The sequence below is a fragment of the Lutra lutra genome, chromosome 17 (assembly GCF_902655055.1).
Source record: "Lutra lutra chromosome 17, mLutLut1.2, whole genome shotgun sequence".
Classification (NCBI taxonomy): Eukaryota; Metazoa; Chordata; class Mammalia; order Carnivora; family Mustelidae; genus Lutra; species Lutra lutra.
The window spans coordinates 7,100,833-7,125,949 of NC_062294.1; the positions used below are offsets into that span (position 1 = coordinate 7,100,833).

General features: G+C 39.6%; 1 long non-coding RNA gene across 1 annotated transcript in view; it reads right to left on the bottom strand.

Annotated features, from left to right (window-relative positions):
* Window positions 1–10,309: 10,309 nt before the first annotated feature.
* The window catches only part of LOC125089785 (uncharacterized), a 33,886-nt gene continuing 19,078 nt past the window's right edge, over window positions 10,310–25,117 (bottom strand). The window contains exons 2-4 of the long non-coding RNA XR_007124062.1: window positions 16,507–16,636; window positions 15,251–15,367; window positions 10,310–10,373 (exon numbers count right to left, since the gene is read on the bottom strand). This is a non-coding gene — a long non-coding RNA (uncharacterized LOC125089785). The remainder of the gene's footprint in view (window positions 10,374–15,250; window positions 15,368–16,506; window positions 16,637–25,117) is intronic.

A 25,117-nucleotide genomic window follows, 5' to 3' on the forward strand; every position in this document is an offset into this window, starting at 1 on the left:
GAGCCCTATGTGGGGCTTGATCCCAGGACCCTGAGACCATGACCTGAGCCTAAGGCAGAGACTTAACCCACTGAGCCACCCAGGCGCCCCAGCATGTGACCTTCTGAAATTGGCTCTTTTCACATAGCATAATGTCTTTGAGATCTATCCGTGTTGTTGAGTGTATCAGTAGTTCATTCCTCTTTATTGCTCAGTAGCACAACACCATTTTCATTCAGTTCCCCTAACATTTGTGGTTATTATTGTTACTACCCTTAGATTTTTTTGAGATGTTTAACAGTTTCTCTACTTACCATTATTTCTTACATCCCTCTGTTTCCATCTGAGTTCAAATTCCTACTTTGTAAAATACTACAGTCTTTAGTATGTCTTTCAGTGGGGTTTTGGTAGTGCTAAATTATTTCCATCTTTGTTCATCCATCTTTATTTATTTTTTATCCCACTTACTCTGAATGTAGTTCAGTTCGATAGATTTTTCTAGATTCAAAGTTATTTTTTCTTTCTTTTTTTTTTTAAAGATTTTACTTATTTATTTGACAGAGAGAGATCACAAGTAGGCAGAGAGAGAGAGAGAGAGAGAGGAGGAAGCAGGCTCCCTGCCAAGCAGAGAGACCGATGCGGGACTCGATCCCAGGACTCTGGGATCATGACCTGAGCCGAAAGCAGAGGCTTAACCCACTGAGCCACCCAGGCGCCCTCAAAGTTATTTTTTCACAAAACTTTGAGGATATCATACCTGACTTCCATGTTGTCAAAAAGTCCCATCAATCTATTTTTTATTTACAGGTCATTTTGTTGACTCTTCTTTGCTGAATACCCATTCCCTGCTCCTCCTTAAGCTTTCTAAGATTTTCTTACTGCCTTTTCATTGCCACAGTTTCATCAACAATGCTTTTAATTGCAGATTTATTTTTATTTATTCTATTCCCATCTCAGAACAAATTTCCAAAATAAAGATAAATGATTTTTTTTTCAAAGTACAGAAAATTCCTAGCAAACACTGGTTTAGTATTATCCTCTTTTCTATATTCTTTCTCTCAACTCAGGAACAAATTATGTACAGTAAGATTTCCCTAAAGAGGCATAATGTTTGGTGAATATTAACATCCATAGTCATGTAACCACCACTACAATGTAATACAGACTATTTCCATTGTCCCAGGAAGTTCTCTGGTTTCCCTTATAGTTGATGCCCTATTTCCATCCCATCCCCTGACAACCATTCATCTAACTGATGTCTACAGTTTCACCTTTTCCAGATCATCACATAAGTGGAGTCATACTATGTAGAACCTTTGTGTCTGGTGTTTCTTTTTCTCAGCATAATGCACCTGGGGTTTGTTGATACTGTCGCATGTAGTAGTTCCTCCCTTTTTATTTCTGTGTAGTATTTCATCATAGGGCTAAACCACCATTTGTTTATGCATTCACCAGTTGATGGACATTTGGGTTGTTTCCTGGTTTGTGCAGTTAGGAATAAGGCTGCTGTAAACATTTGTGAACAGATCTTTAAGAGACCTATGTTTCATTTCTCTTGGGTAAATATCCAGGATTGAAATTGCTGGGTCATATGGTAATTGTGTGTGTAACTTTATAAGAAACTGCCAGACCGTTTTCCAAAGTGGCCATGGTATTTTCTCTTCCCACCATCACCTATGTGTAGAGGTATATTTACTCCATATCCTCCCTAGCACTTAATATTGACAGCTAAAAAAAAATTGTCCATTAAATTTCTTTCTTTCTAATTTGAATGCCTTTCTTTTCTTTTATTCTTTTTTTTGGATGCTTTATTTTACTGTCAAGATAGTTAATGTTGAATAGATGTATTGAAAGCAGACAGTCATGCCTAGTTCATGAGAATCAGTCTTTCACCTTTCAATATGATGCAAGGTATATATATATTTTTTACATATTCTCTTTATTGCATTCCTGGGTAAACCACAAGATAAGAAAAACTTGATGTAGTATATAATTTGTTGATATGTTGGTAAATTCAATTTGATAATATTATGTTTAATATTTTTGTATTTATATTTATGATGGATATTGGTCTGTACTTTTCTTTTGTTGTAATGTCTTTGCCTTTGTTATCAGAGTAATTCTGACCTCAAGGAATGAGCTGGGGAATGCTTCCTTTTCTATTATCTTGGGAAAAATTTGTTAAGAATTGGTAATATTTCTTCTTTAGATATTTGATAATATTCTCTAGTGAAGCCAACTTGGCCTTCAGTTTTCTTTGGGTGAAGATTTTAATTATTAATTTAATTTCTTTAGTTGTTGTGTTTCTATTCAGATTTTTTTTTTCTTTTTGAAAGAGTTTTTGGAGTATCTTTCTAGGAATCTGTTAATTTCATCCAGCTTATCTATTTTTTTTTTTTTGGCCTAGACTTGCTCATGATATTATAATTCTCTTGTTTTTTGTAGAGTTAGTAATATGTTCCCTCTTCTGGTCTTGATTTTGCTTGTTTCCTCTTTCTCCATTCTTTTCTAGATTGGTTATTCTAAAGGTTGTCAATTTTCTTGATCTTTTCAAAGAACCAACTTTTGGTTTCATTATTTTTCTGTTTTCTGTCATTTATTTTGCTCTTCTTTTCCTAGTTTCTTAATGTAGATGTCAGTTATTCATTTGAGACTTTTTTCTTTTCTGTTTTAGTTTTTTAATGCCAGCTCTAACTGCATTCCATAAACTTAAATATATTGTGTTTTTGTTTTCATTCAATTCCAAATATTTTATAGTTACCCTCATGCCTTTTTCTTTGAGTCATCAATTATATAGAAGTATATTATTCAAATTCCACATAACTGGGTTTTCCTAGATTACTTTCTGTTGTTGATTTCTAATTTAGTTCCATTGTGGTTAGAGAATACACTTTGTATAATTTTAACCTATTTGAATCTATTGAACCTTGTTTTATGCCTAACATATAGGCCATCCTGGAGAATGTTCCATGTCTGCTTGAAAAGAATGTGCATTCTCTAGCAATTGGATGATGTGTTCTAATTATTAATCATACACATAACATCAGTATGTATTAAAATGCAACAATACAATGTTATAATCACTGCTTTATGCAATGTAATAGAAATTCTCAAACAATAGAAGATAACTATATATTTGTACATGTAATTAATAAATATAATATGTTAATCTTTTATATCGATCTATGTAGTTACCATTTTTAGTGATTTTCATTTCATCTGTGTATTCAAATAACTGACATCATTTCCTTTTAGCCTGAAAGACTTTATTATTACTTGTAATATAGGTCTGCTAGCAACACATGCTCTCAATCTTTGTTTATCTGGGAGTATCTTTCTTTTATATTCATTTTCTGAAGGGTAGTTTTGCTGAATATGAAGCTATTGGTTGGCAGCTTTTTCTTTCAGCACTTTATATGTCACCCCTCTGCTTTCTGGCCTCCACTGTTTCCCATGAGTAGTTTATTGTTAATCTATGTCATTGTTCTGAGGGCAACTGCTTTTTCAGTAACATAGGGCTGTGGCCAGGGTGGTTCTGTCTTCACTGCCAGCCTCTTGGAATTCTGCCTCAAGCCTGAGAGTATGATCCCAAGCTGCTGGTGCCTGGAGCTTGAAGGAAATAATATAAAAGTAGCCTACACATGGTAAGCTGCAGCCAACATGACTGATACCAGGACTAGAGTTAGAGTGTCTCTGGATCACCAGGCCCGTGACACTTCTTGGGTTACCTGGACACCTGGCCTCCTACTGGTCTCCCTTGATATCATGTCATTTTTCCCTTACTACTTTCAAGATTTTCTCTTTGTCTTTGGTTTTCTAGAATTGGACTATGATGTTTCTAGATGTGGAACTCTTTGTTTTTAATATACTTAAAGTTTGTTCATCTTCTTAGTATATTAGTGTATACTAGTGTATACATATTAGTGTTTTAATAAAAGTTGGGAAGTGTTCAATCATTATTTCTTAAAAAAGAAATTGTCTGCATCCCTCTGTCTTCCATTATATGCATTTTGGTATGTTTGATGTTTGACCATGTGTTTTTGAGGCTCTATTTCTTTTTCTTCAATTTTTGCTTCTCTATTTTTCAGATTGGATAATTTTTACTGATATATTTCTTTTTTTTTAAAGATTTTTATTTATTTATTTGACAGAGAGAGAGAGAGAGAGAGACCACAAGTATGCAGAGCAACAGGCGGCGGGGCGGGGGGAGCAGGCTCCCCACTGCGCAGAGAGCCCAATGTGGGGCTAAATCCCAGGGCCCTGAGATCATGACCCAAGTCGAAGGCAAAGGCTTAACCCACTAAGCCACCCAGGCACCTTTGATCTATTTTCAAGTTCACTTATTCTTTCTTCTACATTGTCTGGTTTAGTACGAATATATAATGACATATATTCATCATTATAATATCACAGAAAATATTTTCTGTGCCCTAAAAATTCTGTGTCCCACTTACTTATTCCTCCCAACCCCTGACAACCACTGATTTTTTTTTACTGTTTCTATAGATTTGCATTTTTCTGAATGTTATATAGTTGAAATCATATATTATGTAGCCTTTTCAAATTGGTTTCTTTCCTTTAGTAATTGCTTAATAGCTTAATTCTTAGGATTACTCCATATCTTTTCATGGCTTCATAGTTCATTTCTTCTTTTTTAAATAGTATTTATTTATTTATTTGACAGAGATCACAAGTAGGCAGAGAGGCAGGTCGCGGGGGGAGGCAGGCTCCTTGCTGAGCAGAGAGCCCAATGTGGGGTTTGATCCTAGGACCCTGGAATCATGACCTGAGCTGAAGGAATAGGCTTTAATCCACTGAGCCACCCAGGTGCCCCCATAGTTCATTTATTAGTGCTAAATAATATTCCATTTTCTGGATGTATCATTTACTTATCCATTCATCTACTGAAGAATATCTTGGCTGATTATAGTTTTTGGAAATTATTAATAAATCTTTTATAAGCATCTATGTGCAAGTGTTTGATGGATATATTTTCAACTCCTTTGGTAAATACTAAGGAGGAAGACTGCTGAATTATATAGTAAGGATATATGTAGTTTTATAGAAATTGCCAAACAGTCTTCTATAGTTCCTGTTCCATCTTTCATTCCCATCAACAGTGAATGAGAATTGCTGTTGTCCTATTGCTCTATATCCTTGCCAGCCTTAGGCATTGTCAGTGTTTCAGATTTTGGACATTTTAATAGGAATTTAGTGGTATTTCATTGTTTTAAGTTGCATTTTCCTGATGATATGTGTTGAGGAACATGTTTTCATTTGCTTATTTCCCATCTGTTTATATTCTTTTTTTCCAAAGATTTTTTTTATTTATTTGACAGAGAGCACAAGCAGGGGGAGAAGCAGGCAGGAGGAGAGAGAGAAGCAGGCTCACTGAGTGGGGAGCCCAATTCGGGGCTTGATCCCAGGACTCTAGGATCATGACTTGAGCTGAAGGCAGATGCTTAATGACTGAGCCACCCAGGTGCCTCACCATCTGTATATATTCTTGGTGAGGTGTCTGTTAAGCATTTTGGCCTATTTTTAAATTGGATTGTTTATTTTCTGGCTAGAATTTAACCTAGCTATGGAGGAAAAAGAAGCTTCGCTGAGATAGCCATAAGCCAAAAGAAGAAACTTGAATGATGAGTCAAAGTTGGACAGGTCAAGAGAGAAGAGGTGGGAAGGAGAGAGAAATATATAGACAAAAGGAAATAACTCCTGTTCAAGGAATTAAGAAACAGGTGCCACATTTGAGGAACACTGGAGGATAATCAAGTAAAGAGGAGAATGATGCCTAAAGTATACAGGTTCTAGAGTTCTCTATGATTATTTGAGATTTGAGATATTTTTCCTAAAAGAAGAACCAAAATGAAAAGTTTTAAGTAGCCATAAGTAGGTCGGTAACATGAAAGATCTCTCATATTGCAGAATTGTGAATGAATGTAGGTGTGGGATATAAGACTTGTTGCTGGGAATCTGGATTTGAGGCTGTTATAGAGTCTAGGTAAGAGATAACTATGCCTTCAAGAAGGGTGGGAGTGGTGGAGGTGAAGAGAGATATACAGACATGAAAAATGCTTAACGTGTTGTATCAACAGTACTACGTGTTTGGGTGAAAGTAAGAGAGCGAGAGAGAGAAGAGTAACAAATAGCTTTGAGATTTCTGGCATGAGAAGCAGAATAGATTATGGTGCCAGTTTACTGATTTAGGGAATAATGGCACTGGAACATGACTGGGAGTGGAAGAGAGAGAAGTTGTGAAGGCAGCCCAGGCCATATTCAGGAGATAAAACATGTGAATCTGGAGCTCATGGGAAAGGAGATGTGGAGACATGGATATGGGAATTGTTGGCATATCCATGGTAATGGAAGCTGTGTAGATGGCATCAAGAAGAAAGAGCCTAGAAGATTACCCAACTTTAAGGATGGATAAAAATCAGAAAAGGAGAATGAGTAAAAATACTTCAGAATTATGGGGAAGGAAACTTAGAAAGCTTGATACCTTTAAAACCAAGGAAAAAGATATTTCTCAAAAAGAGTAGATGGTGTCCAATGTTGCAGACAAGTCAAACAAGACAAGAGCTGTAAAGTGTCCTTTGGATTTAGTTACAAAAAAGCATCAATTTTTCTTGGTGAGAGCAGTTTCTTGGTGACAAAGTGGAACAGGTGGAAGCCAGAAAAAGTTGGTTAAGGACTATGTTGGAGATAAGGAAAAGAAGGCATGAGAATAGACTGCTCTTTCGGGAAGTTTGACTATTACCCCGATTTCTGGATTGCCTAATCCAAAGGCTACTTCCAGTTCTTTATTTTTCTTTTAAAACTTGACCATTATGTGTCCTGGGAAGGCTGTTTATTTGTCAATTTTGTCTGAAATATAGTTGGTTATCTCATTCTCTAAAGTTAAAAATGCTTAGTTTGTATAAATTTTCTCTTAACCATACTTCTGAATATTGCTTTGATCTACTTGCTCCTTCTCTGCCCAAAGGTCCACTCATTAGTTGACTCTTTGTAATCTACCCACTTTATCTGCCAACTTTGCTAATATTTTCATTTTCATTCAATGTTGCCTTAATGGTTGATTTTTCAAAAAAATGCTGTGTTTCTCAAATTTATCTTCTGCATATTTTAATCAAGCTTTGAAAGCATTGAGTTTTATTTTTCATATTTTAATCACAGTCTTTTAAATTGATTGTTGGTTTATATCAGATGGTTCTTAGCTCATAGAAAATGTATCCTTTGTATCTTACCGAAATAAGAAGTGGGTCTTCTTTGAACTATTATTTCATGAAGTTTACTATAAGATCATTTGTCCAGGAGTACAAACATAAGACTGTATGATGAAATTATTTTATGCTTGCTCTATCTTTATATATTTTTTAAAATTTTTATTTATTTTTAAAAATTTTCAGTGTTCCAGAATTCATCGTTTATACACCACACCCAGTGCTCCATGCAATCTGTGCCCTCCATAACACCCACACCACCAGGCTTACCCAACCTCCCACCCTCTGCCCCTCCAAAACCCTCAGATTGTTTTTCAGGGTCCACAGTCTCTCATGGTTCATCTTCCCCTCCAATATCCTTATATTTTCAAAAGAAAAACCATTGCCTGCTTTTAAAAATCATTTATCATAATAACTGAAGAATGATTTCCTGATGATGGTGAGCTCCACTGAGCTGGGTCTGTGATAGTAAGAGTGGTATTGGACAGATGAAGAATACCTTTATCTGATGCTATTTTATGCTGTGAAAAGCTCATAAATTTCATGGGACCAGTGTCATTTATTACTGAGCAGGAGATGGCTCACATGTAGAGGCTGAAAGAGAAACCTGAAAAAGAAAAGCAGAGGATGTGAAAGCAGATGATGGATCTTTTCATCAATGCTGTACCACCGTTCCATTCTTCAGCTTCTGTGCTGCCGCTGTGACATCAAATCCTGCTGAGAAGGGACACTCGTACATCCTGCTCTTCAGATTAACAAGGATTTCCTGGAAAATGAAAACTTCATTAAAAAAAGAAATTAATGATTTTTACATATGTGTCAGTTTTTTAAGGAAATGAGTGCAAAGCAAATTCTGTGTATGACAATTGATCAGTAAAATGTATTTGCTGTTTCCATCATTAGATATTTAGATCTATGTTATTTTTTCCATCTTCCTGGCACAGAAGTTAATCCAGCTACTTCTCATGGGTGCAAAATGGTAACTTGTGTTCAACACATTCTTCAATTACTTTGCATGAAACATTCATATTAGATAAAACTGTTCCAGGATACACATCTCTTTAAAACTAATTTATTTTTTCTATGCCATACGTCCACATAATATTCTAAAATGCCTTTTAAAAAAATCCCTGTGCTTGCTTGAAGCTAAGATATCTAAATCTGGAAATACCACTTTATTCTGTAACAGGTCAAATCATGGACATGCTGGCCCAATGATCTTCCTTTGTAAAACCATTTTACAGAAAAATCTTCTTTGAACCTTTCTTGAACTTTACTCCTTTCTGTTGAGCTTCAGAACATTTTATGATCCCCCTTGACTTGTATCCTCTCCAGGTGGACTATGCTATTTTTGGTGTGGCAAGGGACAGGAGAGCAATTGATTGCGGCCACAAAAGCTGGCATCACCAGTCAACATTCAAAAATTGTCAGACAAGTAATTTAATCATATTATTATCCTTTTTTTTTTTTTTTTGGTTCCCAGAACAGCTTTTAAGCCAGAGAGGTGAGTCAGCGTAGCTGATTTCATGCTTGCAGTGTTGCAAGCATAAAGATGGAGAAGGATGGCAGGATGATACCAGACTAAGATGCTCTCAAGCATATAGGTTCAATATATCTGTTTTACTCAACCAAAAAGTTCATTATCTGTCAGCTGCAAACATGCTTCTCCAACTACTTCCTACTTCTCTCCACCTCTTTCTATCATTTACATTGATATTCTTCATCAGGTGCACAGGGGCAGGGCTTCTTGGAGGCATGATTTTTTTTAACTGAGATGTTTGTTTAATTATGATCAGTAAATCCTGTTCAGTTATTACAACATTACATTCTTTTTTTTAAATTTTATTTTTTTAAATTTTCAGCGTAGCAGCATTCATTGTTTTTGCACCACACCCAGTGCTCCATGCAATCCATGCCCTCTCTAATACCCACCACCTGGTTCCCCCAACTTCCCACCCCCCGCCCCTTCAAACCCCTCAGATTGTTTTTCAGAGTCCATACTCTCTCATGGTTCACCTCCCCTTCCAATTTCCCCCAACTCCCTTTTCCTCTCTAACTCCCCATGTCCTCCATGCTATTTGTTATGTTCCACAAATAAGTGAAACCATATGATAATTGACTCTCTCTGCTTGACTTATTTCACTCAGCATAATCTCTTCCAGTCCCGACCATGTTGCTACAAAAGTTGGGTATTCATCCTTTCTGATGGAGGCATAATACTCCATAGTGTATATGGACCACATCTTCCTTATCCATTTGTCCGTTGAAGGGCATCTTGGTTCTTTCCACAGTTTGGCGACCGTGGCCATTGCTGCTATAAACATTGGGGTACAGATGGCCCTTCTTTTCACTACATCTGTATCTTTGGGGTAAATACCCAGTAGTGCAATTGCAGGGTCATAGGGAAGCTCTATTTTTAATTTCTTAAGGAATCTCCACACTGTTCTCCAAAAAGGCTGCACCAACTTGCATTCCCACCAACAGTGTAAGAGGGTTCCCCTTTCTCCACATCCTCTCCAACACGTGTTGTTTCCTGTCTTGCTAATTTTGGCCATTCTAAGTGGTGTAAGGTGATATCTCAATGTGGTTTTAATTTGAATCTCCCTGAAGGCTAGTGATGATGAACATTTTTTCATGTGTCTGATAGCCATTTGTATGTCTTCATTGGAGAAGTATCTGTTCATATCTTCTGCCCATTTTTTGATATGATTATCTGTTTTGTGTGTGTTGAGTTTGAGGAGTTCTTTATAGATCCTGGATATCAACCTTTTGTCTCTACTGTCATTTGCAAATATCTTCTCCCATTCCGTGGGTTGCCTCTTTGTTTTGTTGACTGTTTCCTTTGCTGTGCAGAAGCTTTTGATTTTGATGAAGTCCCAAAAGTTTATTTTTGCTTTTGTTTCCTTTGCCTTTGGAGACATATCTTGAAAGAAGTTGCTGTGGCTGATATCGAAGAGATTACTGCCTATGTTCTCCTCCAGGATTCTGATGGAAAGTAATACAACATTACATTCTAAGTAATCCCCGCATTTACCATGCACATACCATGACCACTCTCTAGATGTGATGTTTAACCAGATGTAAATGTCTTCATATTTAACGTACTCCTTCTTCCGTCTTGATCCTTATGACCCATCAGACTCTACATTGATTTCTATTTTCTGTCTGTTCCTTGAATGGGTGGTAACAGTTCAATAATCAGTATTGGAGAATAATTAGTATCGTTCTCAATCCTCTCAACCATAAGAGATATGTTGATTGATACTCTCTCCTGTACCTGAGGTTGACAGTTGTTTTCTGTGTTACTCGTGCATAGTAGAAGTTTAATAAAATTTCCCAAACATCTGAACAATCTAGGTGAGATTAAAGACCTTTGTAAAAAATAGAATTGTGTTTCAGGAAAAGGAAGAACTGTGAGACCAATGGCTTTTGAAGATCTGGTTGTGAGATTATGGAGGCCCTAGATCAAAGAGGGTGGAAGGAAATAACAGATGAGAGAATCCTCCCCCTTTGCTTGTTTTAGTGCTAACTAAAGACATGGCCATGGATATTATTGCTGCCATCAAAGATGGTGGAATGACTAGAGTCATTATTTTGCAGACATGACAGATTGTCTATAATGTGCTAGTTCCTGTACACAGCAGGAGTGACCCCACATGCACACTGCCCATGGGAATTTTACTCCCTGGTAAGTGAGTGGGGGATGGGGCAAAGAACAGACATGCCAACAAGTGATTATGGCACAGAGTAGTAAAAGCTGTCCTCTAGGTTTTTATAAAATGCTATGAGATATACAAATGTTCCTACTAGCATTATTTATGACAGCCAAAAAGTGGAAACAACCCAAATGTCCATCAACTGATGAGTGGAACAAAACAGAGATTATTTGGCGATGAAAAACAACTAGTAGTTACTAGTTGTTACTTATAGTTACTAATTCATGCTACAACATCGATGAACCTTGAAAACATTATGCCAAGTGAAAGAAGTCAGACACAAAGGACCACATCGTGTACAACCCCATTTATGTGAAATGTTTAGAGTAGACAAATTTATAGAGGCAGAAAGCAAATTAGTGGTTGTCTTGTGTTGGGATGGGGAAGGATGGAGGAATGATGGCTAAGGGGAGCAGGTTTCTTTTTTTCTTTTTTAAGCTTTTATTTGTTTATTTATCAGAGAGAGCAGAGAGCAAGCACAAACAGGGGAAGCAGCAGGCAGAGGAAGAAGAAGGCTCCCCCCAAGCAAGGAGCCCAATGTGAGACTCAGTCCTAGGACCCTGGGATCATGACCCAAGTCGAAGGCAGATGCTTAACCAACTGAGCCACCCAGGTGTCCCAGGAAGCAGGTTTCTTTTTGGAGTTAAAAAGTGTTCTTATATCAACTGTGGTGATGGGTGCACAACTCTCAGTATGCTAAAAGTCATTGAGTTATACACCTTAAATAGGTGAATTATATGGTATGTCAATGATGTCTCAATAAAGCTGTTAGAAAATGGTGTAAGAGGAGCACCTGGGTGGTTCAGTCATTAGGCATCTGACTTTAGCTCAGGTCATGATCCTGGGGTCCTGGGATGGAGCCCTGCATTGGGCTCCTCAGTCAGGGAGGAGCCTGCTTCTCCCTCTCCCTCTACCTGCTCCCCCTACTTTTGCTCTCTCTATGTCAAATAAATAAATAAAATCTTAAAAAAAAAGAAAATGACATAGGAGCAGGAGTGCCTTGGTGGCTCAGTTGGTTAAGCATCTGACTTTTGATTTTGGTTTAGGGTCCTGAGATTGAGCCCCAAGTTGGGCTTCCTACTCAGTGGGGAACCTGCTTAGATTCTCTCTTTTCCTCTCCCTCTGGCCCTACCCGCATGCTCTGTCTCTCAAACAAATAAGTAAGTTAAAAAAAGAAAATGGTATAGAGCAAAGAAAATACATGGATTGCTGCCAATGTCATGAGGATGGGAACTAGCATTTATAGGGTGCATAATCCTCATGATAGCCTGGAGGGGGGTGAGCACCATCATCTCCATTTTCAGAGATGGATGTAACTTGTCCTTGATTACAGAGCAGAGCTAGGACTTGGTCCCCAGTCTGTAGGTCTCCAGTCAGCACTGTTTCTTATTTACTTCAGAGATGATACCTACTTTCCTCCAAAAAGCACCAGCAGGAGCCCATGAGGCAGAGATGGCTTGAGAGGGGCATTCAGGTGGAGAGAAGTATTTGGTCAGGGTCCTGGGAAGAAACAGATGGCACATGCAATGTGGATAATTTGAAGCAAGATCAGTATAGTGACTACTTCAGGTATGGGCAGAGTTTAAGGGAATCAAACTGGGGATAGTGACAGCCCAAAGCATTACCATCCCAGGCCTGAAGAGGCAAGGGGGGAAGCCATGATGAGAACACAGTTGGGTAGGTGTGTACATGGGGCTGCCTTCTGTAGGGGAGCACAACAGAGCAACCTGGCATGGGAGGAGCCCAGGGACTAACTTCCCCATTCTCCTTCCCTCTGATATCTTCTGGTCCTTTCACTGGCTGCACCTAAAAAAAAAGCCAGATCGCGAGAGAACCCATTGATGTAATCCACACAGGCCTTCCTTGTAGTGGCAGAGAAAGGCATGCAAGGTAAACCTGAAGGATAGTGCAGGTATGGAGAGTAACATTAATGGCATGTTCTAGGAATGGTAATTACTTCAAAATTATTTATTTTAATCATTTATCATTAATTCCTTATGATTCCCTTTATTTTGGCTGATTCCATCAGATTGCTGATCATTCTATTTTTTCATTCTGTTTTCTCCTCCTTGTGAATTTGGATATTCTATTGAACTTTTCAGTTTCATTCTGTTTCCTTTTCTTGAGTTCATAAGACATCTACTTTTAGATTCCAACTATTTTCTCAGGAAAGGCATACCCTTTTCCCAGTGTGGTGTTCTGCTTCCTGCACATCCCAATCCTGAAGGAGATGAAACCTCTAGAATGTTCCCTCTTCCCCTCTCCTCCTCATCACCACTTCCCACTCCCTGAGGTGAGATCTTTGGGACATCTCACCTCCTTTCTCCTTCTCCATTTCTAACTCCTAAATTTGCCTGGGATTATCTTGGACTTTAGTTCTGGTTATTATGAGAATCTCCTTTGTCATATGTCCCTTCTGTTTCCAAAGGACTATAGCATTTACATTGTACAGAGCCCAATAGTCCATTAATATCCACTTACCTATATTGGGTAAGTCTATATTGGGTTCACTGTTCATCACTGTTTTCTCTCCTCTCCATCTTCCTGTATTTTAAAGTCTCTAATAAATTCTTTCCTTTTTTTTCTTTAAAGATTTTATTTGTTTTTTGAGAGAGAGAGAGAGAGAGAGAGAGAGAGAGCGAGCACAAGTGGTGTGGAGGGGCAGAGGGAGAGGGACAAGCAGACTCCCCCATTGGCAGGGAGGCCACTGCAGGGCTCAATTCTAGGACCCTGGGATCATGACCTGAGTGGAAGGCAGACACTTAATTGATTGAGCCACCCTGGCAGCCCTCAGAGTCTTTCCTCTTGAAGCCTTAGATTACTTTCCTCAGGTGGGAGTTATAGCTAGTGTAATCTCCAAATTCTTACATGTCCGCAAGTCTCCTTTCACCTTAGCTGGTCAATGCCATCTTGACTGGGCAGAGGATTCCCCCAATTGATTTTAGTTGGTCATTGGCAACTGTTATTCCGTTGTCTTCTAGCCTCCAGTGTTGCCGGTAATAAGTCAGATAGCAATTGTATGCTTTCCCATTCACAGGTAATTTGTTCTTTCTATCCAGGAGCTTGTCAGATTTTTGCTTTTTAATTTCGTTCAGGAATTTTACCAAGACATACCCATATGAGTGTTTTTCTTCATCAGTCAAGTTTAGAACTCCAGGAGTCTTTTCAATCTCCAGAATCTGGAGTCTCTTCAGCTTAGTAAGGATTTTCTTCTATTACGTACTTTTATTTATTATTTTTTAAATTTTTTTATTCAAGTATAATTAACACACAGTGTTATATTACTTTCAGGTCTACAGTGTAATGATTCAACAATTCTATGCGTTACTCAGTGTTCATAATGATAAGTGTACTCTTAATCCCCCTATTCCCCCACTACCTTCCCTCTGGTAACCACCACTTTGTTCTCTGTATTTAAGAGTCTGGGTTTTTTTGTTTGTCTCTTTTTAAAATTTTCTTTTCTTTTCTTTTCTTTTTTTTTACTATTTTATTTTATTTCAACTCTCGGATAGTTAACATACAGTGTTATATTAGTTTCAGGTTTACAATATAGTGATTCAGCAATTCCATACATCAGCTGGCACTCATCACAAGGGCCCTACTTAATCTGCCTCTTCTTTTTTTTTTTAATTTTAAAAAGATTTTATTTATTTATTTGTCAGAGAGAGAGAGAGAGAGAGCGAGCAAGCACTGGCAGATGGAGGCAGAGGGAGAAGCAGGCTCCCTGCCGAGCAAGGAGCCTGATGTGGGACTCGATCCCAGGATGCTGGGATCATGACCTGAGCTGAAGGCAGCTACTTAACCAACTGAGCCACCCAAGCGTCCCAATCCTCATCTTCTATTTTACCCATCTCCCCACCTCTCCTCTAGTAACCATAAGTTTGTTCTCTATAGTTAAGAGTCTTTTTCTTGATTTGTATCTCTCTCACTTTTTTTTCACCTTTGCTCATTTGTTTTGCTTCTTAAATTCCACATTTGAGTAAAATCATATGGTATTTATCTTTCTCTGACCGACTTGTTTCACTTAGCGTAATATTCTCTAGCTCCATCCATATTGTTGCAAATGGCAAGATTTCATTCTTTGTAGGATGAATAATATTCCATTGCATAAATATATATCACATTTTCTTTAACCATTCATCTACTGATAGACACTTGAGCTGCTTCTTTATGTTGGCTATTGTAAATAATGTTGCAACAAACTTAGGGGCATATATATCTTTTATCACACACTTTAAAATTACTGCCTTTTGCTCTTGGAATTCATATTATTACTTATAGTATGTCTGCTAGACCCAGCTCAAGGTCTCACCCTTTCTTTCGTTTGCCCACCTCTTTGCTTGCTCTGTTCAGTGCGAGTTTTTTCCATGTGTTTTCTAGTCACCAGTTCACATTGCTTCAATGACTAACCTCTCTTCAATTCAGCCACTGAGTTGTTCAATGATAGTGCTGCCAGATAAAATACAGAATATATAGTTAAATTTGATTTCAGAATGAATTTTTTTTTAGTGTAGCATGGGAAGAATATACTAAAATTATTTATTGTTTATGTGAAATTCTGATTTAATGGCATCTCCTGAAGTTCTTCTTATATATGTGAAATCTAAAAGCCCCATTCAGTGGAGAAATCATTTTTTTCTGAGGTCTGGGCATTGTTTTTGTGAGAATTTGAATCTTTTTTTGTGCATTTGAATCTCCTAACTGCTCTTGTTATTAGTTTGTCCAGGTTTTCCTCTCTTGTTTCTAAAAGCTTCATTTCACTGGCCAAATGTTTTGTTTGCTCAGATTGGTCTTCCTTTCTCTAGCTGCTGAGTTTCCTTTAATGCATTATTTTAAAAACAGTCACAGATCTGTATGTTACAGCTCTCCAGATAGAGGCTGTTCTCTGACTGGTGGAAGATAAAGGGATTTCTATTCCAGTGTGGGGATGCTGTGTGTAAAAAGATGGGGCAGTAGTCCCTTGCTGGGGTCCTGGGAAGGAGCATCTCAGTGACAAGGTGTTTGTACTCTTCTAGCTTCAAAGATGCAGAGGATTAAGACGACCTGTTCAGTATCCCTATGGCTTTTCAAGGGTCATGGATACCAGATACAATCATATAGGATTGATGCTATCTCTCACCTCAGAAGTCATTGTATCCCCATGTACCGTACTCTTTCTGGGATCTGTCATTTATAATCCCTGCCTCAGGGTTCCCAGATGCTGGCATCATGGCTCTCGCTCTGCTCAGAATGAGGAAACTCTACGGAACCTCTGCCCACTAGAGCCCATTCCTTCTCCCCCCATTCCGAACACACAAGAAGCTGACCATCTCAAGAGAGGAACCAGATGGGAGTGGAAAGAGGAGATGGGCATTGAACACATCAAAAGACTTAAAAGATGCAAATTGCTACAGAAAATAACTATTAGACTGGGTATGAGTAGAAGACCAATAATTTTTAAAAATATTAACATTTAAAAGGATTCTCTTCTCAGGATATGTCATAATTGTCTTTTAGTTTTCAGTCCATTGTAAAGAAACCCAGACTGAAAATCAGAGAGGAAGCCTAGGGGTGTGGTTTATGCAGGAAAGATAACAGAGGACTCTTACCCCGTGCTGTCAAGTATGGCCACTTCTGTAGCTGGACCCACTGGTGGCTAGTGATGACTGCACTGGAAAGGCATAGAGCATTTCTGTCATCTCAGTGTTCTGGTTCTGCATACTGGCGTATCCTTAGTACCTAGAACATAACAGGACATCAATAAATTTTACCTGAATGGAAGATTAAATCAACAAAAAGTTAAGAGCCTGATATCACAGGTGGGCATCGAATGGGTTTTATTCCTTCAAGGAAGGAGATATTATCCCCTAGAGACAAGAGCATATTTCATGCACATGTATGCATTTGACCCCAAAAATGTGACCAGATTTTACAACTCATTTACAGTGGTGTTTGGGAAAGATGACAGACTCATAAATAACCAGCCAGGTTACGGCTAAGGGAGAGAAACAGTCGAAGAATCTGTTGCTTGTTTTAAAAACTCATTTCATGAGGCATTTCTTTTTCTTATCAAAGAGGAGTAAAGCTCAATAGTTATAAATCTTTAAGGTAAGTATCCCTCTCCCAAATGAGGACAAGCTCTTAAACCTCTCTGTTAACCAATCTCTTCTTGAAACTTTATGATATATTGGGAATAGTGTGTGCTAATTTAAGTGGGATGCACAGGGAAGGAAGAGCACCGTGGAAAGAAAAAAAAAAACACCTCAATTTTACTTTATCTTAAATACTAACCAATAATTACACAAGAAATGTTAAGGATCTTCAAAAATATAAGTGGTCTTTTACATTTTCATTTACAGCTTAAATGTGTCCCCTAGCAATCAGAAAAAGGTATAAAGTTCATTTTCAAGGACTTGAAAAAAAAAGGCAAATAGCAAAGCATATGCCAAGACAGGCAGCTGTGAATAACATCTTATCCTAGGATTCTCAATGCCTTTGTGAAATAAATATCAATAAGGAAACGTCTTCTTACATAAAGAAACTGAAGGAAATATCTTGATTTGTAGAACTGATAGGATTTCAAAATAGGAAAGACCCCAAAGCAGATGCAATTTAAAAAAAAAAACACAAAATATTTCTTCCCAAGGCAACATTCATTCTCTAGAAATAAGTGGGCAATGTCTTTGTTGACCTTTCCCTTGTTCTGGGGCTTTAATGGTGACTTAGGTGCCACTTTTTTTTCCCATCCTGTTCTTGAGTGAAATGTCAGTCCCTAAATAAAACTATATTCTTTACAAATTGTCCATCTTGAGAATGAAATATGCATCTAAATTACAAGAAGAGGGGCGCCTGGGTGGCTCAGTGGGTTAAGCCGCTGCCTTCGGCTCAGGTCGTGGTCTCAGGGTCCTGGGATCGAGCCCCGCATTGGGCTCTCTGCTCAGCAGGGAGCCTGCTTCCTCCTCTCTCTCTGCCTCCCTCTCTGCCTGCTTGTGCTCTCTCTCTGTCAAATAAATAAATAAAAATCTTAAAAAAAAATAAATTACAAGAAGAAATGGCCATGACAGCTTTGCATTCTTCTAATTTATGGAGATGAAGGAATCTTTATGACACCAACTATAGGTTTCCTCTGCAAAACCCTTTTAATTCCTCTACTATATACTAACTCCTTTCCAGAATCTTCGGGCCTCTGAAAGACTCAAAGCAATGTAAATGCTACATACTAGTTGTTGGAGACAGAGTGGGTCCTTGCCTTCTTTCCCTTATCTTCTCACTATTGGGTTGAGAGTATTTGTAAACTTGGCCACCTTAAAACAGATGTGGAATGGAAACAATTACAGTGCAGCAGCGAAGCCTTCCATCTTTGTGCAGGACCACATTCTCCTGGACCCACTTTTCTTGACCTTCTTGGCTTTGGCTTGACACAGCTGGGGGGCACCTTAATCCCTCTTCCTGATGGGAAAAGCCTCTACAAGAGTGTTGGAGGTGCTTCCAGTGGTCATCCTTTTGGGTCCTCAAGTAGAATTTCTTTGAGATCTTGGTGCAGGGGCAAAATTCCCGAGGGGAGGAGTGGTTGATTATACAATAACCCCCGAGAAGCAGAGTGCTTTGTCTAGGAAGGCTTCCTCCTTCTTCCTCTCTTGTAGTAGGGTTAACCATTCTCTTTTGTGTGGCGTCGCTGTACTCATGAGATTTCTGCACCAGCACCCACTACTTGGCTGCAGTTAACTGTTTTCCTGATCTCTCCTCCCCTGACACATACTTAGTTGATTTTGAGCTTCCTGAGAATAGTGGTAAGAAATATTATTATCAGCATCAGCATCTCTAATATTTACAGATCATTGACTATGATCTGTACACAGGCCAAAGCCTGTGATAAGAGTATTATATCATTCTCTCATTTAAATTTTATAATACTTTTACAGAAGAGTAAACTGAGGCCCAGGAAAGATTAATGACTTGTGCGTGTGGGTGAGTGGTAGAGCCCAGAGATAATCGATTCTATGACCTGAGTTCAGCATGATGTTATGCTTTGTCAAGGCTCATTCACACTGAGATCTCTAGTCACTGATAGAGATCATAGCCTGAAGCACTCCTTGGCCAATGTTTAATGAATGGATGAATGAATGAGAGTGTGGCAAATTAGAAGAAGCAGTGCAGGCAACAGAATAAACAGAAACAGGGCTCCTTTTGGCCAACCATGGAAGGAGGCCAAAGTTTTCCTTGCCACTCCCCTCCCCACTCCCGCCCTCTGCCTTAAAGGATGTCTCCTGTTATTCTAGTGGGCTACCATAGTCTTTCCCTTTTCCTTTCTAGCCAAGCTAGAGGATATCAATTTTTCAATGTGGTCAAGATCCAGGAGTAATGGCATTGAAATGGGATATCGAATTTAAAGGAGACCTGAGAATAAAAACCTAGCTTGTGCAACCCTGTTAGACTCATCTATAGGGAAGGTCATGGGGTTTTATGACCTTCAAAGCTACTCAATATAGATTGTAAACAGTGTATTTCTCCTAATTGTGCTTCTCTTCAACTGTGTCCTCTTGGTACTACTGGTTTGCCAGTGAATGGGCTGGGTGCAAGCACCCAAATATGAGTGAAAGATGAAAAATTCATCTAATTATGGGGACTTGCTAGCATACTACAATTGGCTAAATTAATGTTCTACCAGATGTTTTGGCTTTGGCCAGCCAGACAAAGCCAAATGCTGTATTTAAACCATTTAGGAATCTTCTTCATGAGGTCCTGAGGAAGTGTATCATGGGCAGGCCTGTCTTCTGCCAACTTCATCATAGAAGGCCAAAGATACAGCCAACAGCCTACCCTTCTGGTTCCTCTTGGAGGTCTGAAGCTGTTGTGAGGTGGTGTTTCATGGCAACACCCAGGAGCTCATGGGACCAAATGGCAAGTGAAAATCATGTTCAGTAGACCAGTGGTTGCCAAGTGAGGGCCATTTGGCCTCAGGGGATATTTGCAATGTTGGAGGGTAGTTTTGGTTGTTACAACCAGGGAGAGGTCCTACGGGCATCTAGTGGGAGCAGTTTAGTTCCAGTAATATGACAGGAGGAAGCATCATAGCATCTTAGGTAAAATAGTGGGAAGAAGCCAGGGATGTTCCTAAACATCCTACAGTGCCCAGGGCAGCCCCATAACAAATAATCATCTACACACAGGGCCAATAGGGCTAAGATGGAGGAGCCATGCAGTAGAGAAGTCTCAACCAGGAAGCAAAAATCTTCTAATGATGAAAAAGGATGAGTAAGGGGGCTTAGAGTAAGAAGCAAAGCTAGAAAGAATACAGGTAGGTTCTGAAGTATTGGAAATGAGAATCAAAAAACAGGAGCAAAGTGAGAGAAGACAAGACAATTGTAATAAGCTATTTTGCAGTGCCCGAGGTTCCTTGAACTTGTACTGGGGGACTGGGCTTGCCTGAATTCTAGGCATGGGGATGGAGCTCATGCATCAGTGATAGCAGATGAGCACTGCTCCCAGAATGCCGTTGACCCCTGGATGGGCTCTAGCTAGCCTAGTGGTCTGGAAGGATTTGCATGAGGCATGAGCCACAACAGTTGTTAATTTGTGATAGAACTGAGTGTAGGACATCAGCATATGTTGACACCACACGGTTTCACCAGTTCACCAATTCAAAGCATTTGAATGACTTGATTTAATTTCTGTTTTCTTTTCTTCTTCTTTAAAGCATCATTCCAATGGACTGTAAAGTGAATTCATTGATGGTGTTTGTCTCCATATATCTTGATAGGATCATGACGCAGTATGGCAGAAAGAAAAAAAATTCTGTCAAAAAATTATAGGGCGCCTGGGTGGCTCAGTTAGTTAAATGTCTGACTTCAGCTCTAGTCAGGATCTCAGGGTCTTGGGATCGAGGCCCGCATCAGCCTCTCTGTTCAGTGAGGAGTCTGCTTCTCCCTCTCATTCTCCCTTTGTGCTTTCTCTCTCTCAAATAAATAAAACCATTTAAAAAAATAAAAAATAGATACATATCAAGCTTCTGCCATTGGGGGGAAGAACGGTATGCATATCAGAGGCGACTGGCTCTCTGATGGAGCAAAAAACTTTGTTGGGACTGTGTGGTTCAGAAAGATGAGTCTCTGTCTTGCTCTTTGGCCAACGAAGTTCCATGCAAAGCCTAGACTTGTGAGGGTGAGTTGAAGGAAGTTAACTGCTCCCACTAAGAAAGTAAGGATTCTGGTGTTGGTGGGCAACACACGAAAGAGGGCTTCAGGGGCCCAGCCTTTGAGGAAAGGGCCCCAGTAATATGATGGGAGGAAGCATCTTAGGTAAAATGGTGGCAGGGCGAAACTGCCTGTAGAGGAAAAACTATGGGGAACAAAACAAAAATGATGCAGTTTTCACTTAGGTGCTGTTGTGAACAAGTGGTTTTCAAGAGGCCACTTCTGTCATCTCTAAAAGCCCCAGTTGAAGTTAACCACACACAATAACCTTGGATAATGTTGTTTGGAGGAAAGAGGAGGGAAGAAGGGTGGTGTCAGAGGAAGCGAGATGACCAGTGGAAATGTAAGCCTTACTCCATTTACTCCTCCTCCACATTCCTTCTCTCTCAGACACAAGAAGAGTCCTAGGACTTCTGTTAGTTGTGACATGGTGACTTGAGCCATGTTATTTGGGTAATAAAAGAAAATATGCCCTCAGCAAGCCAGAGTACCGGGAACATCTGGTTTACAGAGCTGAGTCAATGACAACTGTCAGGCAGTGATGATGAAGTGAGTCCGGCCTTTTCATGAGTCTCCTCTGGCAACTGTTTACTGCAAGAATATCTAGAAACTTTCTCGTGGCTTTCTCAAGGTCTTTTGGTGACATGTGCAGCCTGAAGCTTTTCCCAGGAGCTGGAGTATAATCCTTTCTTGTCTAATCTGGCTGCATGAAGTAGAGGAAGGGAGATGTGATAGGATATGGCTCTGAAGTGGGACAGCCTGGGGTTGCCTGGGTTGGAGCCCAGACTCTCTGCTGGTGCTGCTTTCTCCAGAAGATGGGATGAATTCCATGTCATCTTCCTGTCCCCTGGAGATCTCTTGGTTTTGCTGCATTGCAAGGATCATATCACTGCTGTGTGTCTTCATTTTTCTGGGAGTGCCCAGCTGCCAAACCCAGTGCAAGGGACTGTTGGAGAGGCTGTTTGCCAAAGATGAAGAGTTGGAGATGCCAAGGCTTTGCTGCAGTCACTTTTCTTGCCCAATCTTTGTCATCTTCCATTAGTCAGGACTGCTAATGAACTGTCACAGAGTGTCCAAATGGTAGTGATTCACCTTTCCCCAGTCCTACCAAGGCTGTTTAAATGTAGCTGTAGAAATCATAATGTTTGTGCAGGATTGCTGTGCTCTAGTTCCCATAAACTTCTCTTTCTCCTGGGTTTTTACTCCCTCAATTAAATCTAACACTTTCATCTCCTCTCTCTCCCTGCCTTCTACCTACTGTCTTGTCTTTTCACTGGACCTTGCCCCTAGATCTTCACTCATTTGATTCCTCCTTATTGCTCATGTCTTTGATCAAATGTTACCTCTTTGGAGATACCTTCGCTGACTTCCCAGTCTAGAGCATTGCTCCCCTGTCTCCCTGCCATTCTGTAGTCATTTGCATTGGCTTGTTTAATCCCTTGTTATTTTATTTCTCCTTCTACTGGAATATAAGCTTAGCGAAGACCAGGATCTCATCTAACACATTCACCCTTGTATCCCCCACTGTCTTCCACTGTGCCCTACATATCATAGATTTTCAATAAATATCCATTTTGCAAATGAACAAATGAGTGAGTAAGTGAAACTACTCAATGTAATGAATAACTTTATAGTCTTTTCTTAGTTCTCATGCTTTTCAGTGTTCCTGTTGGTTTCCCACCGCATTCAGAATTACTGTTTATATTTTCATGCATACAAAGCATGGTCTACTCTTATGTCTTCTGCCCCTCTACCTTGCTCCAATTGCACTGTTATTCCTGTTATTTGAGCAGGAAAATTCTTGATGGTCAAGAGCACAGATTCTGGACTTGGCTAAATCTGGGTTTGACCATAGCTCTGTTTACTGCTAGCCTGGTGGCACTGAGAAAATTCTCTACCTTGTTTAACCCTCATTTCCCTCAACTATAAAATGGAAGTAATGATTGCCCCTACCTCATAGGTGGTAAGCACATGGGGCCACATACTTGGAGAATTAAGGAAGTCTCTGTGGATGTTAACTCTTATGAACATAGCATGGTTGGATTGGGATTGCAGATAGCAGTTTGTAAGTCTTTTTTAGGGAAATAAAATGTTAGTCATGGGTGTGGCTGAGCTCTCTAGTAGGACAAGCACAGAGCAAGGATGTGAAGGGTCAAAGATCAAGCTGTCTGTTATGTCCATCACAAGATGGAAGAGCCTTTGAGAGAAGGCATCTGGAGAGGATAGGGAGCAGACCGGTGCAGTGGTGTGAGGAGCTGGGAGCAGCCTGGGTAGCTGGAGCGCCGCTGAAGAAGATGAGGTCAGAGGAATGGGATGGTGGCAGAGTCTTAAGGCCCTGGAATGTCATCTAGGACATCCTGCAGTGTCTTCCCTGAAGCTTGTGATGCCATTTTTTCTTATCCACTTAGGGTCATGGATCCCTAGGAGGTTGAATAGTGCCATCCAAAATTAGTGTTCACTCCAAACTTCTGTGACTTTGTATAGAATAGGGTCTTTGCAGATACAATTAAGGTCAGGATCAAGATGAGACCATGCTGGATTGGGGAGGACCCTAATCCAATAAATTTTTCTCTAGAAGAGACAGAAAAGGACATAGAGACACAGGGAAGAAGGCTTTGTGAAGACAGGTGTGAACGATGTGGCCACCAGGAAAGGAGTACCAGGAGCCCCACTAGGAGCTGGAAAAGATAAGGAGGGATCCTCCCCTAGAGCCTTTGGAGAGAATGTGGTCCTGTGAACTTCTTGATATCGGACTTATGGCCTCCAGAACTGTGTGGGAATGAATTTCTCTTTTTTTAAGCCACCAAGTTTTAAGAAATCTGTTATGGCTGCTTTAGGTAACTAATCCAATGTCTTAGGGAATTTGATGAAATCTATGGATCCCCTCTCCAGAAAAAAACATGCATGTATGCACACACACGTACAATTTTAATTTCAATTTAATGGATGTTCTGAAGCTCATCCTTGGGGCCCAAGGGTAAGCACTCTTCCTCTAGATAATGGGGCATCATTAAGCCGATTGGGTCTGAATTTCAGAACAGTAATCATGGAAGCCACATAGTGATGAATAGGAACTAGGAGATTTTAAATACTGAGGATTAGTGCAATCACTTTCCTTTTCACACTTTTGCAAAACACTGCATTATTTTTTTTCTGGAAACATTTAAATACAAAAGAAAATTAATAAGGTTGCTTATCAAGTGTCCCAAGGCAGGATTTTTAATAAAACAAAAAGGAACAATGATTTTAATTTCTGCAGTGTGCTTGAAAATGATGGTACTGCTGCAAGGAGGAAAAACACCCAGGAGTAAGTACTGTCTTGTCTTGATTCTATGGAACTAGGTGGAGAGGTCAAGGAAACATAGGGGTGGGAATGTTGAATTTTGTGACTTCTGGGGCCAGAGATGAGGCTGGTACTGAAATTCCAATGTCTGGAGCAAGGCAGGTGCCTGATGAAGTTGGTGGCCATGACCGAGACTGAGCAGCTCTGGGTGGAGGCAGGAAGAGCCTTGCTAGCCATCATCTGTGGAGAAGGGACAGTGCATTGAGTGGGGCTTTCACCTCTTGGGATCCCACCCTCCCTCCCAGCTCTGTGGCAGTGGCCACTTCGCCTTTACAAATTGGGACAAAGGTAAAGATACTGCTTCTTGGAAAATTCCTATATGTTTAGGAAATAGCTATACTGGGATGCTGGAATATATTTTCTCAACATGAGTGGTATATTTTTACTACCACTGCATGGTCGTGGAGAGAGGAAGAGCAATAAGTTCCCACCCAAATTTAGCCTTGTGTGCATTTGGATAAGTCACGTGTGAGCCTCAGTTTTCCTATTAGAGTAAATAAAAGTTGTTGTTAGTGTAAAATGAAGAAATGTCTTCATGGTGGACATTGTCTGTCGCTGACTTTTACCCCTCCCATACTTTTCCCCCTCTTTTTCTAACAGAATCCCAGTTTATTCAAGATAATAGAATCTATCTCATCCTGGTGGCTTATGTCCTAGATCTGGATAAGGAGATGAAAGGGGAAG